The sequence below is a fragment of the Rhea pennata genome, chromosome 2 (assembly GCF_028389875.1).
Source record: "Rhea pennata isolate bPtePen1 chromosome 2, bPtePen1.pri, whole genome shotgun sequence".
Lineage (NCBI taxonomy): Eukaryota > Metazoa > Chordata > Aves > Rheiformes > Rheidae > Rhea > Rhea pennata.
This window is the reverse complement of record NC_084664.1, coordinates 16,866,447-16,887,602: the sequence shown is the minus strand read 5'-3', so window position 1 is coordinate 16,887,602 and position 21,156 is coordinate 16,866,447. Positions and strand designations below refer to the sequence as shown.

Here is a 21,156-nt window from a genome sequence, read left to right as displayed (position 1 = left end):
TTCTTAACAGATGTCAAACCAAATGGCAAGGGACAGGGGGAAGCTAAGGAAAGGTTAGGGGTGTTAGGCAGCCTTAGCTGACGGTGAAGTTTAAGATTCTGAGAGAAGTGAGTAAAGATGAATAGCAAAACTACAGTCCTGGACTTCAGGAGAGATTTCAGCTTGTTCTGAGATCTGGCTGGCACAACCCCTTGAGAGGACTACCCCAAAATGTAAAGGAGTCCTGAAGAACTGGTTGATCTTCAAGGACATTTTCAAAGAACAGTCCATCATTTTGACATGCAGCAAGCATAGAAGGTGGCCAACATCGATAAACAGGGAACTCCTGAGCTCCAAACAAAAAGTGTACAAAGGGCAGAGGAAGAACCACCTAACAGGAGGAATACAAAAACACAGCCTGGAGATGCAGAGACAGAATTAGCAAAACCAAAGATCATTTGGCATTGAAACTAGCAAGAGATGTGAAAGGCAACAAGAAGATACACTGGAAGCAAAAGAAGAAAACGTAAGCCTGCTGCTCAGCAGCACAGGGGACACAGAGAAGACTGGGGTAATCAATGCCGCCTTTGCCTCAGTCTTTACTGGTAAGGTCAGTTCTCAGACCTCACAAGTGCCAGAGCCTAGTGGCTGGGTCTCGGGGAAGCAAAGCCTTACTCACAGGTAGCGAAGACTGAGTTGGAAGCAGCTTGGATGTACACACTGGGACTAGAAGGAATGCATCCGAGAGTGCTGCAGAGTTGGCCAGTGAAACTGTGAGGATGGTCTCCGTTATCTCCGAAAGGCCACAGCAAGCCGGGGAGATTCTCAATAACTTGAAAGAGGTAAACATCACTCCTACCTTTAAGCACAAAAAGAAGGATCCAAAGTACTATAGACTGATCAACCATATTTCAGCCCTTAGAGAGATTATGGAGCAAGTTTTACTAAAAGCTGCATTTAGGCACATGTAGGACAAGAAGGTTATTGAACAGTCAATATAGATTTATGAAGGCCAAATCATGCCTGACCATATAAAGTCTAACGTGTTTGTGTGTGTGCACGCATGCACGTGTGTGTGTGCATGTATAAAGAATCAAAAATGAAAAGTATACTGCAAAAAGGCTGCCAGGTGCCACATAAATCTATTTTGAACTCCCATATAAGTAGTCCACCGAATCCAAGATCTAGAGAACAGATCCCAAAAAATGACTGTGTTCCAATTTCATTCAGCCACAAAGAGTGTACGTGCTGTGATTCTCCCACCAGAGTCGGTATATGGCATCCTCAGAACTAGGGCAAATTTGAGAAAACTGAAGAAGTTAACTTTTGTTTTTGAGCTCCAGTGGTAAATAAGTATTCTAGCAGAGTAATAATCCAAATATTTTATTATATATAAAACCAATTACTGTTAAAATGAAGTCTCTCAAAACAGCCTGGTGACATAAAAATTGCCCTTAAAAATCTAGTCAAGAGGCACTCTTTGATATGACTAGACTTCAGTTTATGAACTTTGAAAGTGAGAAACCACTTCATCTAAAAACAAAATTTCTGCAGTTCTTTGAAATGTGCTATTACACTTGATGTGTGTTAAATTTGTTTACATGTTACTTTTTATAGCCTGTTTCAAACTGAGGTAGTTAATCTTGCCTTTGATAAGTGAAATGAATTAATTACTATCAAATCCTAGGCATATTTATGCATTTTGTCATAACAGCAATTTATATGTCTCCTCAAGGAGAGAGCTTGTAAAACACTGAATATAAAAATACTGAATTGTATCCATTGTCTGAAAGCTTTAGAAAAACTCACCTAATTCAAATTATTCCCTTATTTTACAGCATTGTTTTCAACCAAAGCTTGTTTCTCTGCATTAAAAACATTGATTGGGCCAATTCTTCCCTGCAATGTGGCTACCAGGATCACTGTGCCTACAGCATATCAGAGATGTCTGAATCAAAGGAGTTATTTTAAATTAAACCACAAAAAGATCAACACACACACACACACACACACACATGCGAGCACACCAGATCAACAGCACCAGCCTCTATCCTTTAACATGCGTTCTATACAAAAAGCATGAGGTAATTTGCACCCTTATACCACATACTTTTCATCAGAAGAAAATTCATCACCACTGAGGGAATTTTTCATTGCAAAGGTGAAATTTGTATTAGATAAGTCTCTTACATTCTGAGCATTAGATGCTCATAAATTAAAAGTAAATTCAAAACAGGTTACCTTTAATTACAATACAATGTGTAATTCCTCACTGCCTTCATCTGAGTAGTAGTGAAATTAAAAGAAATCTATTAGAGGGCAAACAGGCAAATGGTACAGCTGTACTCACTTTCAACCAACTTTGAGATCACCAGTGTATTTGTAACAAAGTCAAAAATAAGCTATTTTGAAAAAAAAGCTTCAGCCAAAACCTCTAACCCCTGCTGCTTTGCTGCACAGGAAGACCGGAATCCTTGACAACGTGTTTAACACAGACACAAGTGGTAAGTTATACGACATTTCTATGACCTTTCCTAAAAAATCTCAGGTAACTGAAAATCACATAAAGGCAATGATAAATGATAAAGGCACTATTCAATTTCACGAATTTAGCAATATCTTCCTCTGTCTATTCACTTATACTCATTTGGTGCTTCATGTTTTTGTTCACATGAATACTGAATAAATACTTCATCCCAGAATCTGTTTGCTGTCTGCTTGAATAACATGCCACTAAGATCCTCAAGTTTTAACAATAAAAATATGCAGATTTGACAGCCACATTCCGTGTAATTATATGACATGGAATGTAATCAAGGCCAAGGAGTATACTGACTGTATTCCAACTACAAATAAGTGATCAAATTGAAAAATTCTTGCTAAAAATTAGGACAACATATTTCCATTGAAACTTATTCTTCTCACCCTTCATCAGCATAGTGGTACAGTTAACATGAACAGCAACTGGTCAACTTTCTATTTATATAGTAAAGCACATACTTTGGTATGCATGAGAATCAAACTAAGAATAGGGCTGGAGCTGCTAGAATTTATTACCTTCCTGATGTTTTCTTCCATGTATAACCCCACTGAGCTCAAATGCAGTTACACATTAATAAGATCGCAGAAAATTAGGCCATGTATGTCTCAAATTGTCAACCCTGCAACAGTTGGGAAGTCTTTGAGCACCCGAGTTACAAGCACAAAACTGTATCTAAACAAAACAGAATTACTTACACAGCAACCAATTAGCATCGTGTAGTAAGACCTAGCGTTAGGAAAAATGTTTCATCTTTGACAGGATTATAAGCCAATGACATTGCTCTTGAATGAAGTATCAAAACTTGGGGTACTTATTGAATCAATGGTGCACAGAACCTCCAGCTACCCTGTCTGACACTGTTAGTAACAAAAAGTCAATGCCAATAGCACCACATAGTAACTGCTCACATTCTAAAAAAACCTTGTTTTACAATCTTACATCTTTCTTGGAACCATGAGAAAATGGCATAAAGGTCAGGGAAAGTGAACTTCACTCGCTTTCTTACAGCTGGTTCCTCCAGATTAAAGTTGAAGAGCAGCTGAAAGGTAGCAGGCGGAAACTTTCCGTGCCTTTGCAGAACAGAACAGTTCCCACACCTCCAAACACAGTATTTTTCAGCAGTATGTAGTAACTTCTGCTAAAGAGAAAATAATACTTTGTCTTTACTGCTTATATACCACAAACTAAAAATCTGAAGAAATGTAAGTTAATTGCACTACACAGACGAGCCAGAATTGAGTAATATTCTTTCCTTTTCTACAGGATATGCAACTACTGCAAGGATTTCGAAAGAAAAAAAAGTCCTGCAAATTCAACTAAGTAGTTGTACATTCTAGAAAGCTTAAAATAATTTGCCAATTATTTGGTCAAAAGTGAAATGCTACAGTCAAAATCTGACTTTTCTTAATACATTTGGAAAATAGATTGTGATATAAAAAAAGATAATCTTTTATGTGAAATAGTAGGATTCAGCAAATTCTAAACCCACACAGCTGATTTGTCAACTCTTTGGCTGTTAACTCTGACTTTAAAAGACTCATGTGTTACCTTATTATTATCTTTTAAAAGGATATCTCTTGGGATTGCGCAGCAAAGGAATGAGTATGTAGCCTATCTTACACAGGAAGGAGAGATTTTTATCCTTAAAAACAGGAGGTTCGCCCACATGATCACCTGGGACAAACTTGGCCAGTGCAAGCAGGCTGGAAGGTTATAGGAGCCTGGGAATGTTTAACATCAAGAAAGTAATTACAGCCCAGCAAGATCAGAAGGAATTACACAGGAAATGTGAACAGTAACCCTTTCATGCCAAAAAAAAAAAAAATCATGAAAAACTGAGCTCTCTGCTGCCAAACTATGAGGCTGTACAAACCAATTGCAATATGCAGGAATGGAAAAAAACACTATATATTACTACCCTATAAATTCACAATGATGTGATAAAGCTATACTTCCATGAACAGAACAGAATCCTTGATCTTGTTACCATGTATACGTTGTATAATTAAAGCCCAGAAGAAATATGAAAACATTTCAAACAACATGTAAGAACAGTCAGTAGTCTCTTTAGATCTTTTTTTTTTTTTATGCTGACCAAACAGCCTCCTCCCTAGAAGGTGGTCAAACATCTTGTTCTTATTTAGCCAGGGAAAACCTCCTTCCAAAATAAATAGTACATTATCCAAGCAAGAATGCTAACTCTCAGTTATCTATTCCATAAAAATCAAACTCTGAAATAAACCCCAACACTCAACAGAATAGGTTCAAGCTATTCTATATATTTGATACTGAAGAGATTTCTATTCCCTAGAGACACAACGGAATTTGAGTAATCTGACTGTGGCTGAATTCAGTTACAAAGCTTTCAAGTAGCATTTTGAAAAGTGAACAAGAGATCATACATACATGATCTTCACACAGTCCTATGAATCATTTTAATTAAGTATGAGACTTTTTTAAGCTCTCCAGTGGAGAAAACTGCATGACTTTATAACAACTGATAGGTAATGCTGCAAAATACAACCTTGATCATACAAAAAATAAGCAGTAAAGCAACCACGCACTATACTGTTTTTATGAATTTGTTGATTAAAAACTGATGAATATATTCTCATCATACTAAACAAAAATAACATGCTCCCCTACAAAGAGTATTAGTGTATATCTGATTTACCAAAAAAAGAGGTAGAATACTTTTCTGATTAAAAACTTCAACAGATTATTTCCCTGTCCTTAAAATTACCGATCAGAACAGCATCACACATTCCAAGTGTTTGCAGTGCACCACCTATGGCATTTAAGTACCAGCACTTTAGCTTCTTTTTTCTCATCTTGTCATTCAGGTTTTCCCCTCTGTTTTCCTTTATCTTCCTTCTACCATTTGCTCTGATTCACATTTTGTTTCCTTTTCCTTGCCCTCATGCCTGTCTTTGTCATCACTAACTCTGCATGCAGAGCAAACTCCTGCATGAACGAAATCTATTCAGCTGCCAGCTTAGTAGAATCACTAAACTAAAAACTTACAAAAAAAGCAAAAAATGAAGACACAACAGAAGCACATGAGGCAATTTCGAAGTATGGGCATGCAAACAGGGCAGGTATGATGCAGAGAAGAGCTAACAATCAAGGCCAAAAAGTTATTGGTGACACAAGGGCCTGCATAAATACCTAACTGCCATTCTTCTGGAAACAAAACTGAAATATGAAACAATTATATTTTCTATCATTTTACTGAGACAGAGGCTGAAAAGGGACAAGCGTCCTCATTTCAGAGGAAAAGGTTACTAGGGGAAAGTTCCATTTTCTGCTATACTAAAACTTAATTCTACTTTTAAGGGTTGGTTATTTGCAAAAACAGATCAAAATAACTCTTCCAGGGAACACACGTTCTTCTGAGATTACAGTCACTTCTTCCAAGCTGGTCTGCTCCAAAGCAGATTAATTATTCAGCAGTACAACGTCCATACAAGATAATATACCAAGAAAGTACAATGATAGATAAACCCTTCAACTACAGTAAATCTGCAATGCCTATGAACTCAGCGCAAATCTATCCAGAGCACACAACATGCCCATGAACTCAGCGCAAATCTATCCAGAGCACACAACACTCGTCTAGATCAGTCAGAAAAATACTTCAGTACTGTTATAAGACAGTCTGTCTTCAAAGGACTTGTACTTGTAACACAAAAAATACTTCCAGTAATACTGCCATCATTTTTTCAGTTGAATTATAATACTCAATGTGGATAAAATTGCAGCTTTTCAGTGGTTTAGCAGGGTTAACTGCCCAGTTTGAAAGCCAGGTGGAAGGCATGAGCTGGCTACATGGACTCTTGATGAGCCCAAGTCAAATGAACTGACAGCAATGGCAGAGGGAAACATTGCCGGCCTTCCCTAGGGCAGGCAACATACCAGAAGCTGAGCGTGCAATAGGTAATTTAATTGGTTTGTTGGTTGGACTCCGAGGCAGCACTGCCGCTCACGATAGAGTGCACCATTAATAAAAGATATTTTTTGCAAATCAACAAAATTTTCCTCCTGATTACATCTGCTCTTGATAGGGACTCTTTAGATTTATTACTTGGTAACTAGTAATTTACCAGTGTTTTTTTTAACGAAGAGGTTACTGGCATTCATTTTATTTCCAGATACAAACATAACTAACTTTAAAAACCTGAAAGTAAAGGCAAATCATACTCTGGACCCATGAATCCAGTTTATAATGCAAAAGTGAATTCCAAAGATAATAACTTTCCAAGTTATTAAGTTTTTAAATGTGACTAGACACTTCATAAAAATTTAAAATATTATCTGTTTTTCGGGCATCTAAGGACAGTCAGCACCTGTATGTCAATGATTTTACCTAATCTGTTCCAAAAGCAAAAGAAATATGTATCCTAAACACTTTCTCCATCACAATGTAAAGCAGCTTTCTAAATACAACTAAAGACTGAGTAAAAGCAATTACTTCCCTTAGGACAACCATACTATTCACAGATGAGTATCAGAGAAAAAAGTTGCTAAAAAAAAAAATCTGAAACCATTATTTGTAAATATACTCCACGATGGTATTCTGTGACAATCAATACTAACCTGTGCAAAGTTTTGAAGTTTATCCGTTAACTTTTAATTACTAAGCTTTGACTACTTAATCAGCAATTTAGAAATTAAATGGGTCTTTTTAGAGTTTAAAGTCTAAACAGTATAAATTGACAACTTGACTGTTTTCAATGATGAACAGCACACACTTTCAAAATTGTTTCAAAAACTCCAATTAGACCAAAGAAAAGCTTACACTGCTCAAGATGATTAGTTCTCCCATCACTGAAATCTGAGTTAAAAAAAGACCTGGGATAATTAGCTCATTCTATGTCCCTGATAAGGTAGGATGGTTCCAAGAGCAGATATGTACAATCCAATACACAAGAAAGGATCCTTTTCCTACTCCTCTCCATTTTTTTTTTTTTTTTTTTTAAGGAGGAAGGTGCTCAAGAAAATATTAGATATCACCATCAGGAAACTACTCTGTTTTCTTAGCTTTCATTTTCCATACTCTAATTACAGCTATTACTCCTCAACTTCTGCAGATCAACATTTTCAGTTCTTTATTTCTCTGCCGTTTTCTGAACTGAAACAGGAAGAAATCTATGCAAAACAAGCCAATGCTGTAGTCAACAGAATCAGCTATATAGTCAGTAGAATCAGCATCAACTTAGATGGCAGTATGCTTAATCCAAAGGAATTTTCCACTTTTTAAAACCTGATCAACTAAATGTCTCACCGACATCTGCATTTCTATAAAGTGGTTTCAATTAAAAACAAAAAAAGACTTCACTCTACTCTAATCTCAAATATGAAAAGACGTTTTTCTGTACTCAAAAATCAAAAAAAAATACCAATGACCTTCAGTATTTCAGATTGTAGGTTTGAAGATTTTTAAATGCAGAACTCCAAAAATGCTTATTACAATCCATTAGATCAATTACACATTAATAATTGCTCTAAACAACGGTTGCATGACAAATAGAATGAACAGTTGAAATCAAGCTTATACTTACACCAAAGGCTAGGTTATTGGCATAGTCTGTCATTTTAAGATATAGGCTGTTCGTGCGTACTTCTACCACTAAACACAAATCAGATGTAAAATACATTTTTAGTGTAATTTTTTTTCCCTCTACCCTACTAACTTCAAAAAAACTCCTAAGAAACAAAACATTGTTATATTCAGATTTTACAAACAATCAGCCTATCAAAGACGTAAGAACATTAGAGTGAAGGTATGAGAATATTACTGCTTCAGGATTGACTGACTTTTAAAATGAAATGTGCTTTTCCGCTTCACTGAAGCAAGATCACACAGCTACCAATGGGCTGCTTCAAGTCTTAACATTTCTGTAAGTCCTGCTCACTATTTGCAAGGACCAAAGCTAGGCCTCAGAACTATGCACAACCAAAAAGACTTTACATTATTAGAGGGAGAACTGGTCACTCTCCTGTAAATTTAAGACATTTTTACCCTAAAATTGCCTACTGTTCAAAAGGTCTCCGAAAAGTTCAGAGACCCCGAGAAGTTTAGTCTCCCAGAATATAGCCAAGTTAGAGCAAAAATTATGCATTCATTTGTACCAGATGTAATCAATTATTATGGTATTGCAACAATATATAAAGGATGTGGCAATTTCTCTAAATAACAGTATGCAAAAAGTCCCCAAAGAAATGTTATCATTTGTACCTAAATACCTTGTAAAGACAAGACCAAAAAAATTATGATTTAAGAAGTGCAAAAATTTCAGTTTCCTCCTAAAATCTAAGGCTATTAAAATATAAATATATATAGCCTCACCTGTCTGGAATTCACTTGTTCCCTAATAATAAAATATATATATATATATATATATATATATGTATATATATATATATGTATAAAATAATTTTATCTCAGTCACAAAGAACTATACCCAAAGTAATCAGAATTATCATTTTCAAGGGCAAATTAAGTACCTAAGAAACTAAAGAATTGTAAACTTTGCCTCTGATTTACCTGAACCACAACAATTAAAGTAGATGTTGGAAATGCCTTCTTCCTTTTCCTTCGTTCCGCAGGAGGCAGAATATGACAAGAACGTTTTACATTATTGTCTACAGCAAAAATACGCTCCCTTGTTTATTTGAAGAGTAATCCCAAACGTAACTTCCAACTAATCATTAGGCAATGTTTTATTTATGCTTTTGCTAACGTCCTCCATCTTCCATGAGAAATGAGCTTATCTGCATCAAATTACAAAGTCCAGCAGTATTATCTAAGCTTCCCCATGTCTGCTCTTCTACAATGCAAGGATACTGAATTGCTTTTCAACAGACAGGTACTCTGCCTAGGATTCAACCAGAAAGCAAATTGCTCACAGCTCAATGGAAATGTCAGAACACACAACCAGAGATACCTGACAGGTTTAACACTGATTGGGGGCAGGTGGAAATAGGGTCCTTTGGACTGCAGAATCATACTTGCAGAGTATGATTCATATCATCACACCACAGCTCTGGTCTTGGGACAGCATCCTATCAATCTAGATTATGAAGTTGTACCTAATCTCCATTCAGCAATTGGAACATTCAGAACAACAGGTATGATCCTTGCAGGTCCTCATCTAGCCTAAATAAAATCTACAGTTTCACATTTCTTTTAAAGAAACTTTAGAAATGTTTACAGTTAAATGATCCAGAATAAAATCTTTAAATACAGAACACCTAATATATCTGTTTTTTTAATGTTCTTTATTCAGTCACAAAATCTTTCAGACACTGCAGTAAAGGCAGGCATTTGAATCCCAGGTGAAAAATACCTGTACAAAATTAAGCTCAAGACAGACAAATGATGATAATAAAACACCAAACTGTATTAAAGTCCCAGCATCTCACCTGCATCAGAAGAATATAGTCTCAAACGTTTAGAAGTGCAAAATCCTGAAGCATACTGGACTTACTACTGTCTGAATAAACTTCATAGCACCACTGATAGAAACTGTCTTCCTTTACATTTAGAGAATCAAAACAGCTTCACTCCATCTTCTTCAAGTTAGATCTGACCACAATTATTCAAGGACACGTCATTTTCAAGACACTGAAAGTAGCTACCTAGAATAGAAATTCAAAACACTACAGCTAACAAGCAGTCTAGTCTGTCCTACTTTCTTCTAGCCTTCCATTTACACTGCCCATCAGCAAAAAATATGTGAAGATTTGTTCCCAAACCTAACAGCATACTCCAATCAAGACCTTATAAGCCCCAACGAGAACAGAACATGTACATTACACACATGACACTTCTGACAACATATCTCACTACAGTATTTGTGTAAAAAAAGACTTTTTCATTGTGTTTTGATTAAGTGCACAATAAAACACATCCACTCTATTTGAGATCCTATCTCCCCTGTAGGAAACAATAAGAGCTGCTACAACTACCAAGCCTATCAGAACTAAAGCAAGAGGCAGCATGGTTTTCTAAAGCACTAACACAAGATTAAAGAGCATCATCTCAAGGAGAAAAATGAAAAGATTTATTACTATCCTCCTCAGATTCTGGAGCAAGTAACACTTCCATTACAAAAGAAAAAAAAATCCATCAGGCTTCACAAAGTATCAGTACATCCTCATACACATAAAGTGGAGAATTGGCACAACTCTCAAATTTAGCAGCTTCTGATCAAAATTACTCCAAATTAGACATTTGATTGTCTTTGTACTTTTATAATTTACAAACTGTACTGCGGCAATAAGTATTCTTGAAGTGCTGGTGGATGATGAGTAAAAAATAAATTAAAACATGAGAAAGATAAACAAGTAATTAACTTAATAACGAGGCCAATTTTCAGGCTTCTTATATAACTTAATAGTTAAGGCAAAGATAAAGTACTTCCAGCCTTAAAAAAAAAAGCCATGAACATCTGAAGCATTCTGCTAACTACAAAATTAAACATAAATAAACCAATGCAACAAAATTCTCCAGGACCCCACATACATCTGGCACCCATCTGCTTATGCAAAGATGGGTAAATATTTAGTGGTGGCTTTTAAATCCTTATTTTTGAAATACTGACAATCCCTGAAAAGCAAAGCTTATTATTTAGATGTTCCAACCATAAACAATATTTTAAATTTAACTGTTACTTTTATGTCTATTATTCCTGACAGAGCACTTCAACCATTGAAGTTTCTCCTCTCTTAATAGGAGAATTCCACTTTTAAGATTCACATAAAAAAACATTACATTATGAATCTTGACTATTCTAAGCCAGGAAAATCTTGCACAGGTCACTAAGCAACCACCTTTCAGACAAGCTTTCCGTAATTAAGTTATCAATTAAAATTGCACAGGCATATTTTATTTTAAAAATAAATCCTCTCCCACAGTTTAAAAGATTGTGGAAAAAGAACACCTATATCAATGCATCAACCCTTGCAACATCATGTTCAAACTGAACCACAATTCTGAACATTAGAGTATGGCTTCTAGCAGGGAAAAAACAGGAGGAAGATTCCCCTCTCACCCTCCGAATTTCCATAAGCTTTCTGAATCTTTTTAGTCCTGTCACAGCACCTCCCTGACACCTGCTCTTTGTTGCTCTTCAGCCAAATATGACAAATTTAAGTCAGCCTGTTGCTAAACATACCAAAACTAAAACCTGCAGTCTGTACTAGATATTATAAACACTATAATAGATACTAAAGAATATTTCAGTGGGAATAAACAAAAGTTGATTCTGTAGGTCCAAGTATAGTTAGTGTATCTTTTCCTGCTGAGCACTGCTTCTGATGCTTTTGTTTATCACAGAAATTTGTATTTGAGTTTGAGAGACTGAAAACAAATGTAGTTTCTAGGACTTGAACCATGCTAGAGAGAAGACTGGCAGAGTAACAAGCCTACTCATTTAATTAAGATATCCCCACTGCTCTTAGGACGTTTTACAAACTTGTTGGAAGTTGGCTGAATGACACAGAGGCCAATGTCCGTTCAACTCACCCTCCATAAACACTCCATCAGTCTAGGCACAGGCAAAAACAGAACAAACCTGTGAACTAACTTCGATTAAACTTGCTTGGGAACACCTATTTACTATGTGAACCCAGGGACCAGAAGAATCTGCCTGATTAAAGGCAAAAATTGTAAAAACAACTGCTGAACATACTTTCTGCTCAAGTTCATGAGGACTCCAACAATATTGCCCAAAACTTTCTTTGAACTCCCCACTTACAAGAAAAAGTGCATCAGCGAACATTCCCACACCAAACTAGCCATAGTACCCAGTTGATACTTCACCTACGTGTACCCTAACAAACAGCTAGGAAGTAAATGAATTAGTAAGATGCTATAATCTTTCCTTGAATGCTAGATCCTTGAATCTTTCCTATAAACGTGCTGGGAAAAAAATGAATTCCTCTACTCCCACTTTCAGTACAAGTCATCAAGGTTTTCAGATAAGCTCTAGTAGAAAAATGATGGACAGAAAAAAAAATAACAAATGACTCAAAAGCTGAAAGTGTATACCCTTTTAGAAAAAAAGTAACCTGAGTCCATATAATGGACTTGCATTCCAAATTATCCTAATTTGATTTTAATTTTCTTAAATTAAAAAACCCTACATGGCAGAACTGTTTTTATCAATGTATTTAAAGATATATCCTTTTTCAAGTTGTAAATTTGCCACTTTAATTTCACAGAATGTCCCCTTATTGAACTGGAATTATCATCCCCATCATAAACTAACAGAACAAAAGCTCTTAAATCACTTCTTCCAAAACAGTCAATCATTCTGTACATCTGTGCTACATTTCGTCATATTTGTTGCTTTTCAAAAGGTAAACAATCTAACTTTTTAAATTTCTCTTTATCAATTTTCCACCTCCATAGATCACACTTTTAGCCTTTTCTCCAAATCTCCTCTCACTCTACACCCTACTTTTTACATGAGGTACTAACCACCACATATACTCTGATGGCATACTATATGACAGCAAGATATTTACTTTTACCATAGCATTTTATTTCCTGTGCTATTCTCTAACATGCTTTTATTTAACCCAACATTTTGTTTACCCTGATTCCAAGTATAAACTCTTACAGATCTCAGAAATCAGCAGAGCTCTCAAAAACAAGATTCCTAACAGAGTCCTCTGCTTTGATTATATACCATCATGAATGTTAAAAGACTCTTATCATCTCAGGCCATGTAGTCCTTACTTTCCTCTCCCTCAGTATAATACCTTGCTTACACCCCACCCAGCATAGTCCTCAACTCTGTAACATGCCAATTAGGACATCTTCCTGGGAAGAAACCCCTTGGTTTACAGGAGTAGACAAAGGCAGAATAAACAAAGGTGACTACCCTAAACAGCAGATAAGTGGACTCTTCGCCACTGGGCCTTCAATGAGGAAGGAGGTATGCTTCTGCGCAGAAGCAGGCAGGTAATGTAATAAAATTGACCCACCCTTATTTTAATTAAGGCTTCTACGTTTGTATCTATTAACATTTTAATGGATAACATAACACATGTAAATACAGAAAAGAAAAACATTCCACATCCCATTTACTTTACATAACTTACAATAAACATATAACATCCCTGAATTAACTACTAAAATATCCTAAAATATGGTAGACACCCTATTGACATTAAAGGGGTAAATATTCAGCGCAAACTAGCTAAAAGTTTCCAAGAAAAACGTTCCTCTGAAGATACTCAGTCATAACAGCCTATAGCCATTTTTATCTGAAAGCTAAAAATAAGAGAATCAAAGGTCTAAGACTTTCTCCTTTGATGATCAGGAAGAGCATTATAACATTTATTTGAAATCATAATTCTGGGAAGAAGGTAAGAGAGCGATTCCCCCACCTCTCCATTCATAAACACTTTGCTAAAAAGAACAAGTTGCTTTTGAAAATAAGAAAAAAGCGCTAAAGGCATTTGGGTGGTCTCAGTTTCAGTCCTTAAATATGGAAGATTGCTTTCTGCCTAAATCCTGTAACAATTTGTTTTCCTTCTTCAGTAAAGCCTCAAAATCTGCTGACAACAACGATAAACCCCACTAAACAGCTATAATATCAGTTTGGGATATTTTTCTAGTAGCCTGGTAAGCACTTGTTTCATCATATGCAGATCTTGCTTATATACACAGTAGAGCCCTACAATTTTTACAGGCTGATTCTTCTTACAGACTGACTCTAAGAGTATTTTGGGGTTCATATGCTGTCCCTTAAAGGCAGAAGTATGTCATTAACAGAGAATGATGTTGGACAGAATGCCAACATTTAAACTTTACTGCCATGCTTCCTAAATACACAGGATCTACTTTATTTCTTCACCATCTGTTTTGATTGAGCTAAGAACAGTAAGATCTCTTAGAACCTCGTGTCTTGCTACACACGGTGCTACTTCATTGAAACACCAAGCTAATGAAAATCTGAGATTACATGTACTTGCAAAAAATTGGCAGGTTGTAACCTCACTTGAGGAAACTAACTAGTCAAGCAGGGCCTGTATTAACTTCTGTATCCTTTATTATTTAAGATCACATACACGCAGAAGACACAAGCATGCTCAAAAGCACACAAAGCAATAACTGGAACATCTTTGTTCCCATGGTTTGTCCTGAAGGACTATAAACATATACACAGGAAAACTGAAATGGCAAAAATGTATAGCTGTGACAGAAATCACACTGGAGTAACCTGTACCTAATCACGTTGGAGTAAGCATACATAGTTTTCAAGAGGAAAGTTCTTCCTAAGGAAAGGTTCTTTTAACAGAGGAAAGAGTCCCTTACAACTGTCTCTTACAGTGGATGAATAACGACTCAAGCATTCGCACACTCACATTCGCACACTCATCCTCAATAAAGGTTGCTGGGTTTGGTTTCTGCTTTTTTGTGGGGGTTGGTGGAGCGAGGGGGAGTACAACCCCTGAGCAGCTCTCACAGACATTCCAACTTTCAGTTGCTGATACATCTGACTTTACAACTTGACAGACTGACTGGCAGGTCAGTCACAGAAACATTTCCTTACTCAAACATCATCCAAACAGCAGAAATTCTCCATGAAGCCTGAATTTAGAAGCAACATAATATTCCAAACTGATTTCAGTGATATGTCCTGTACACCTGCCATATAGAATTTCTTTTCCCCCTAGCTATTACACCTACTTGAAGTAAACATACTTTTTCATCTGCTTTCCCATCTCATTTGCACCTGCTGCTCTTGGCAAACACCCAAGTAGAACCTAAGAATACTCCCCTTCTTTCCAGAGACTTGTAACAGGGGCATTTCAGCAGGACAGAGATACTCCAGCTTTGAACTTTATCTCAGTGCATAACTCCCTCTTGGCATTAAGCAAGATAATTTTTTCCTAAACCAACAATCTTGGTTTTGGTTGTTCTGAAGAACAACCAATTTCTTTAGCTAGAGAATAAAAATACAGAAGACCTGCACAGAAATTAATATGCACTGAAAGTGAAAGCCACTTCTTTGAAAAATATATATTTATTCCTCAAAACAGCATAGTTTTATTCTTTATATGATCTCATGAGAAAATAATTCATTATTCTGAAAAAAATAAAGCAAACCAGAGTTTTTTGTTTTTTAAACAAGTATAACCACAAATGAAGTGACCACAATGCATTATTGGTCTGCAAGACGCATCGAGCTGCATATTGTATTCTTTCCTTTCCATTTGTGCTATGAAGTACACTAACTGCTCAATACTAAACCTGTTTTGGTTGCAGGACACTTGCTAGCCTTCCCTCAGGCAAGGCTTTCAGTACTCTACATCCTTCAAAAAGATCTCAGAAAGAACCAAAAATGAAAAGAATATTTTAAAGTTTAGGTTCTTTCCCAAGAAAAGTTCGTTCTTTCCTAATTTAGCAAAAAGGCAAGAGACAAACCAAAGATAGCCACTCCTTAACTTGAAGTTTTGTACCCTTGCTTAATAACAACAACTGTACCACAGTAAAGTTTATAGTGTTCTGATCACACTTTTGGTATTAGTCAGTAAGAGTTAAGATGTTGCTCCACAAACTGTGACAATATTTTCCTACAATTTTTAATTATGTTATAAATATCCATGAAAACAGTTAAAAAAAATAGCTTGAATACTACTTACACTCAGTTTAATCATATTATTAAGGACAAACTAACATCCACAAATACTATACTATAGTAAGTCAAAGACACAATTAGCAAACATCACATGAAATCTAAGATGGCTTACCCCCAGCTATTCTTTGTATTTTCAAGAACCGTGACAAGATCGATATGATACAGAAGGGTGACAGCAAAGACAACATAATTCCACAAATGACCTTCCTTTTAAATTGATAGTAAGAGTCTGTTTGTTACACCAGCAAGATAAAGTAGCGAAGCAAGAGCGATTACAACCTTTTATTTTCAAAATTTATTTTCAAATTTTCAAGCATTGAATATACACAACATACATATTTTTAACATTTACACTATGCAAGGTTCGCATTTCTTTCAACTTTGGTAACAACAACATACAAATACACTTCACGAGAAAGCTAACAAGTATTATCCAAGCATAACTGTTCCGTTATTTGCCAATGTTAGCCTTGTACAAACATACATTCATATTTAAAGTTTTATTTAAAAATATTTTTACACAAAATCATTTCATGGTTCTCTAGTAGTCAATTATACAGATAAAACTGAGGCAGTAACCTTAAGAAAATAAGAACAAAACCTTAACTTGACTTCAGATGAGGATAAGCATCAAAAATAGTATTTTACTGCTGCTGAACTGCTAATAACTTTTATGGAAATTCTGAACACAAATAATTTCACTGGGGAACACTCCCATTGGAATATACCCTCACTGACATTAAAGTGAGAAATGTTAAAAAAACAAATCAAATATAGAAACAAAAATTGTCTGTTTAAGAAGGAAAATAGATTAAAACACATGGAGAATGAGTCTTTTTCTTTGATCCCATTTAAACAGAATACTGAAAACAAGACTCACAGGCTTTGTGATATTTTCTCCTTCCACTTTTACAAAAGCAAATGCACACAAACCTTACAGAAAGGACACATTCAAAATTTTTCATTCAAAGAATGCAAACTTGAAATGCATGAGGCACCTAAGGCTGTCTGCTTGTACTCCATTAACCTGTGATAAAAACGTGGCAGTTTACCAGAACCAGGAGGTAAGCTACCTAGATCTACCATTGGAAAGAGGTGCCTGTCATGAAATTTCTGAAAGACAGACCTCTTTCAAACCTCATCTCACCATATGCCATTTCTTTGTGTTCAGAGAGCTATAGAAACAAAAACCAGAATATTCTGCAAGGATATTAACTGTATTCTTTCAACATACCTACCTTACACATCCTGTTGCTGCTATGGCCAAAGAAACATTTCATCCATCTTAATTCCTGTTTAAGGAAAACAAAAAACAGAAGTCCCAATATCTAAGGAAATATATTTAGGAAAGGACAAAAATTCTATTAAATGAGAAACACAGAGGCATAAATTTTAAAAAACAGTAAATATTTAAGCAATAATCCTAATAATATCTGTTTGTTCTCAGCTGATCAAACACAGTAACATTTCCCTTAAAGCTTATCATACACTAATAGTACATTAGATTAGAAATTACAGTCATACATATTCGAATCAATACAGCTAAAATAACTGATGAAGTTAACACATTCCTGATTTGACAGCTTTTTTAAAATATCTTTAAGTTTCTAAAATTGTAAGTGCACTAACACTTTTAGCTAAAATACCATGTTCATTGAAAGGTATTTTCACCATCTCTTCACCATCCTCATGGCCTAACAACATGCATCTCATTAGATGCAAATAAAAACTACCACCATTTTCATATATATATTTAAAACATTAAACTACTTCCATAAATGACATATTACCTTCAGCACACAAAATTCCTCAAAACAGCCCAAGTCATAGATGGAGAACATTCAGTTGGTTTAATTCAGCATAACCACTGAACCTGTGCATTAAAAATATATATGAAAATCACTACATATATCTGAAGTTTCATATAGTAAAGTCAGAAATATATTATCATTTGCTGTCACTGTCATTACTCATTACAAAATTCACAAAAATATAAAGGATGCATAGGAAAACAACACTTCCTTCATTAATTCTTTGAATAGTTTAATTACGTAACTTTTTAATTAGTTATCTAAATATCTATTACAATAACATCCTGTGCAGAAGTTAAAAAAAATCTGGATTATACTTTACACCATTTCAATCTTCTGATCTTTCAGTTATCATTATCCAAGAAATATCTTTCAATAGTTACACTAACCTAACACTCACAAGATTGTACTAGACCATTATAAAGAATATTTTAAATGTGCACCACAACCGTAAGTCTCCTTCCTTCCTTTTCCTGACTCTTCAGGATTTTTAACTAACTTTAACTTTGAAGAAAATCTGATTCTTTTATCTACCAAAGGAGAAGAAGCTCTGCACCAATCCCCGAGACTTTTATTTTACTTTGCACCAAAAAAATTGAGGGGACAAAAGAAAAAAAAAAAAAAAACTTCACCCAAAACTAGTACTAAAAATAACTACCTATGACTAGGTTAAAGAAGAAGGAAGTTCAGTATTTTGGTTGCTGATCAGGCCTATTAAAAACATACAAAACTGCATATAAACCTCCTGTGATATAAAGGAGCTGTGCATTTACCTCATTTCATCTTTCTCTTTCCTTTTCTGTTATGGAATAACTATACAAAAATTATTTTATAATTATAATAATTATACAAAAGACCACTAATAATGTCATATTACAAGGTTAAATAAATCAATACGTGCAAATTCAAGAGTAATTTCTAAACTAAGCCAGTATTTGACGGCCAGGCTGTTGACAGAGACCTCTATCCTACATCCTCATTAAAAAGCTTCAGGGTGAAAAACTTAACATGAAGAACGGAACTGAGCAAAACACAAAATGACTTGATGAGCAAGAGGATGGCAAGATTAGCTGTAACGAATAAATTTTAAGCCAGGCACAGAATTAGGGACGTCTTTCAGGAAAGCACGCCCCAGCTCCCCGCACCGAAGACGTCGAAGGCCGTCCTTCCTAAACTGTCCCCTGCGCTGCTTTCACGCTTAGCCCTTCGTTTCCCCAACGCCTGCCACACAGCGCACTTAAAACTGCTTCACGTTGGTATTAACGCACCGGTGACCGTATCCCCGGTGCCGCGGAACTGAGAGGCCGCCCGGCCTCGGCCCCGCGGCTACGCGCAAACGCGGCGGCGGCACCTGCCGCCCCAGCGCCGAGGGAGGCCGCGGGGCGCAGGGCACCGCCCGCCGGGCGAGCGCCTCGGCACCGCCCAGCGCTGCCGCCGCGGCCCCGCGCGTGCTCCGCGGCCACCTCAGGGGCGTCAGCACGAACCGCGGGAGCGCTGACTTCCAGGATGCGTGGAAGCGCCGGCACGCAGGGCCGCCCCTCGCCTTTATTACAGCCCGCCACCGCTTGTGCTACAACCGCACCCGCGTTTCTCGGTTCCGCGCGCCGCAGGCAGGCGCCGCGGCTGCCCAGCGCCAGCGCACAGCGCAGCTCCGCAGCCTGCGCCCGGGCTCCGCCGCTCCCGGGGCCCCGCGGCGCGAGATCCCGGCCGCCAGGCAGGGAAAGCGCCCGAGCCCGGGGGCTGCGGCGAGCCCGGGCCCCGCCGGCCGCCCCCGCCGCGAGCCGCTGCCCGCCGGCTCCTCCCCCGCCCCGGGCGGAGCGGCCGCCCCAGCCCCAGCTCCCGCGCCCGCCCCGCCGCCAGGCCCCGGGGAGGAGCGGCCGCGCCCCGGGCCCGGCGCCGCCCGGACCCCGCTCCCGCTCCGCACCCGGCCGCGCCGCGGGGCCGCCGCCGCGGGGGGAAGGGAACTTACAGCGCTGCCCTCTGCGTGCCTGCGTCACGGCGACGGCGCGCTGTGGCGTCACAGCGCGCGGGAAGCCCGCGTGGGCGTGGGCGTGGGCGTAGGCGGGAGCGGCGGCGGCGCAGGCGCAGAGCTGGCGGCAGCCGCGCGGGCGAGCGCGGCCTCCGCGGCGCTGTCCCGAAATGGCCGCTGCGCGGGTGCCTCGCCGCGGCGCCCCGGCCCTCCCTGCTCTGAGGCCGCGGGGCGCGGCGCAGGGCCTCCGCCGCCGGCCCAAGTGCTTCACGCGAGTTACTCACCCCGCACGCCGGGCGCTCGCCACCCGCCCCGGCAGCCGCCCTTGCCCTTGGCTCCCAGGCAGCCAGGGCCGAGGCGCACACTTGGCCTGAGGCCTTCCCCGGTGGCCCATCGCAAGTGGGGAGCTGGGCCCCAGGCTGCACCGAAACAACTGTTTGAGTGGGATGGGATTGGGGATTTCAGGGAGGCGGGTTGGTAAAGGGAGTTTATAGAAGTGGCAGAGTTGGGGGAAATGGTAAGAGGGAACTACAAGCGCTGGGAAGTATGTGAAGTGAGTCAGAGAGCGCTGGAGGAGGAAGGAAATGTGATGAAAAAATAGGGTAGTGTGGGATTGTAGAGAAGACCAGATGGAAAAAAAGAATTGGGAGGGAGATAAGGTGCAGAATGAAGAAAGGTATAGAATGATGCTATGAAGATACAGAAATACAGGTAAGAGGACACAAACGTAGGACACATACGGAAAAAGGGAGTCTTTCATCACATTCTTCAACAAAGCTGGTCTTTCTAAGGGGAAAAGACTTGCATGATTTCAAAGATTAATTGGCATAGGGATCACCTTGTTTTCCACTATGATCATGTAATAGAGGACCATCTCTCTCGTATGTGCTCTTCCAGGATGCCCAGACCCCCACTAAGGCTGTACACACCACATATCAGTTCTGTCGTGCTGTCACACTTTGCTGAAGTAAGGGGCTGAGGGGGAACCCTGACCACTGCTGGAACAAAGAGTCTGTGAAGTAGCATTGTCACAGCTCTTGGCAAGTGGAAGCAGAAGAAAGGGGAGAAATGGGGTTAGGCAAAGCAATTAATTTGGTGGTCTTTTGGTATCAAGCAAAGGCGACCTGCGTGTATGAGCAAGGAGCTCCTGGCAAAACAAGCTGAAGGAGGGAATGTGGAAAAAAGAACAGGCCACTT

At 38.4% G+C, this 21,156-nt stretch overlaps 1 protein-coding gene across 7 annotated transcripts in view; it reads right to left on the bottom strand.

The window, feature by feature from the left end:
• ZNF438 (zinc finger protein 438) overlaps positions 1-19,988 on the bottom strand; it is a 59,360-nt gene extending 39,372 nt beyond the window's left edge. For 2 of the 7 annotated variants that reach the window (XM_062568954.1, XM_062568956.1), the window contains exons 1-2: positions 17,970-19,354; positions 17,418-17,471 (exon numbers count right to left, since the gene is read on the bottom strand). The gene's annotated coding sequence lies outside the window, so the exon portion shown is untranslated. Of the gene's footprint in view, positions 1-3,216; positions 3,249-17,417; positions 17,472-17,969; positions 19,355-19,572; positions 19,668-19,914; positions 19,938-19,959 lie in introns of those variants that run through there. The other 5 variants (XM_062568949.1, XM_062568952.1, XM_062568951.1 and 2 more) reach the window with 5 other exon arrangements.
• Positions 19,989-21,156: the final 1,168 nt, after the last annotated feature.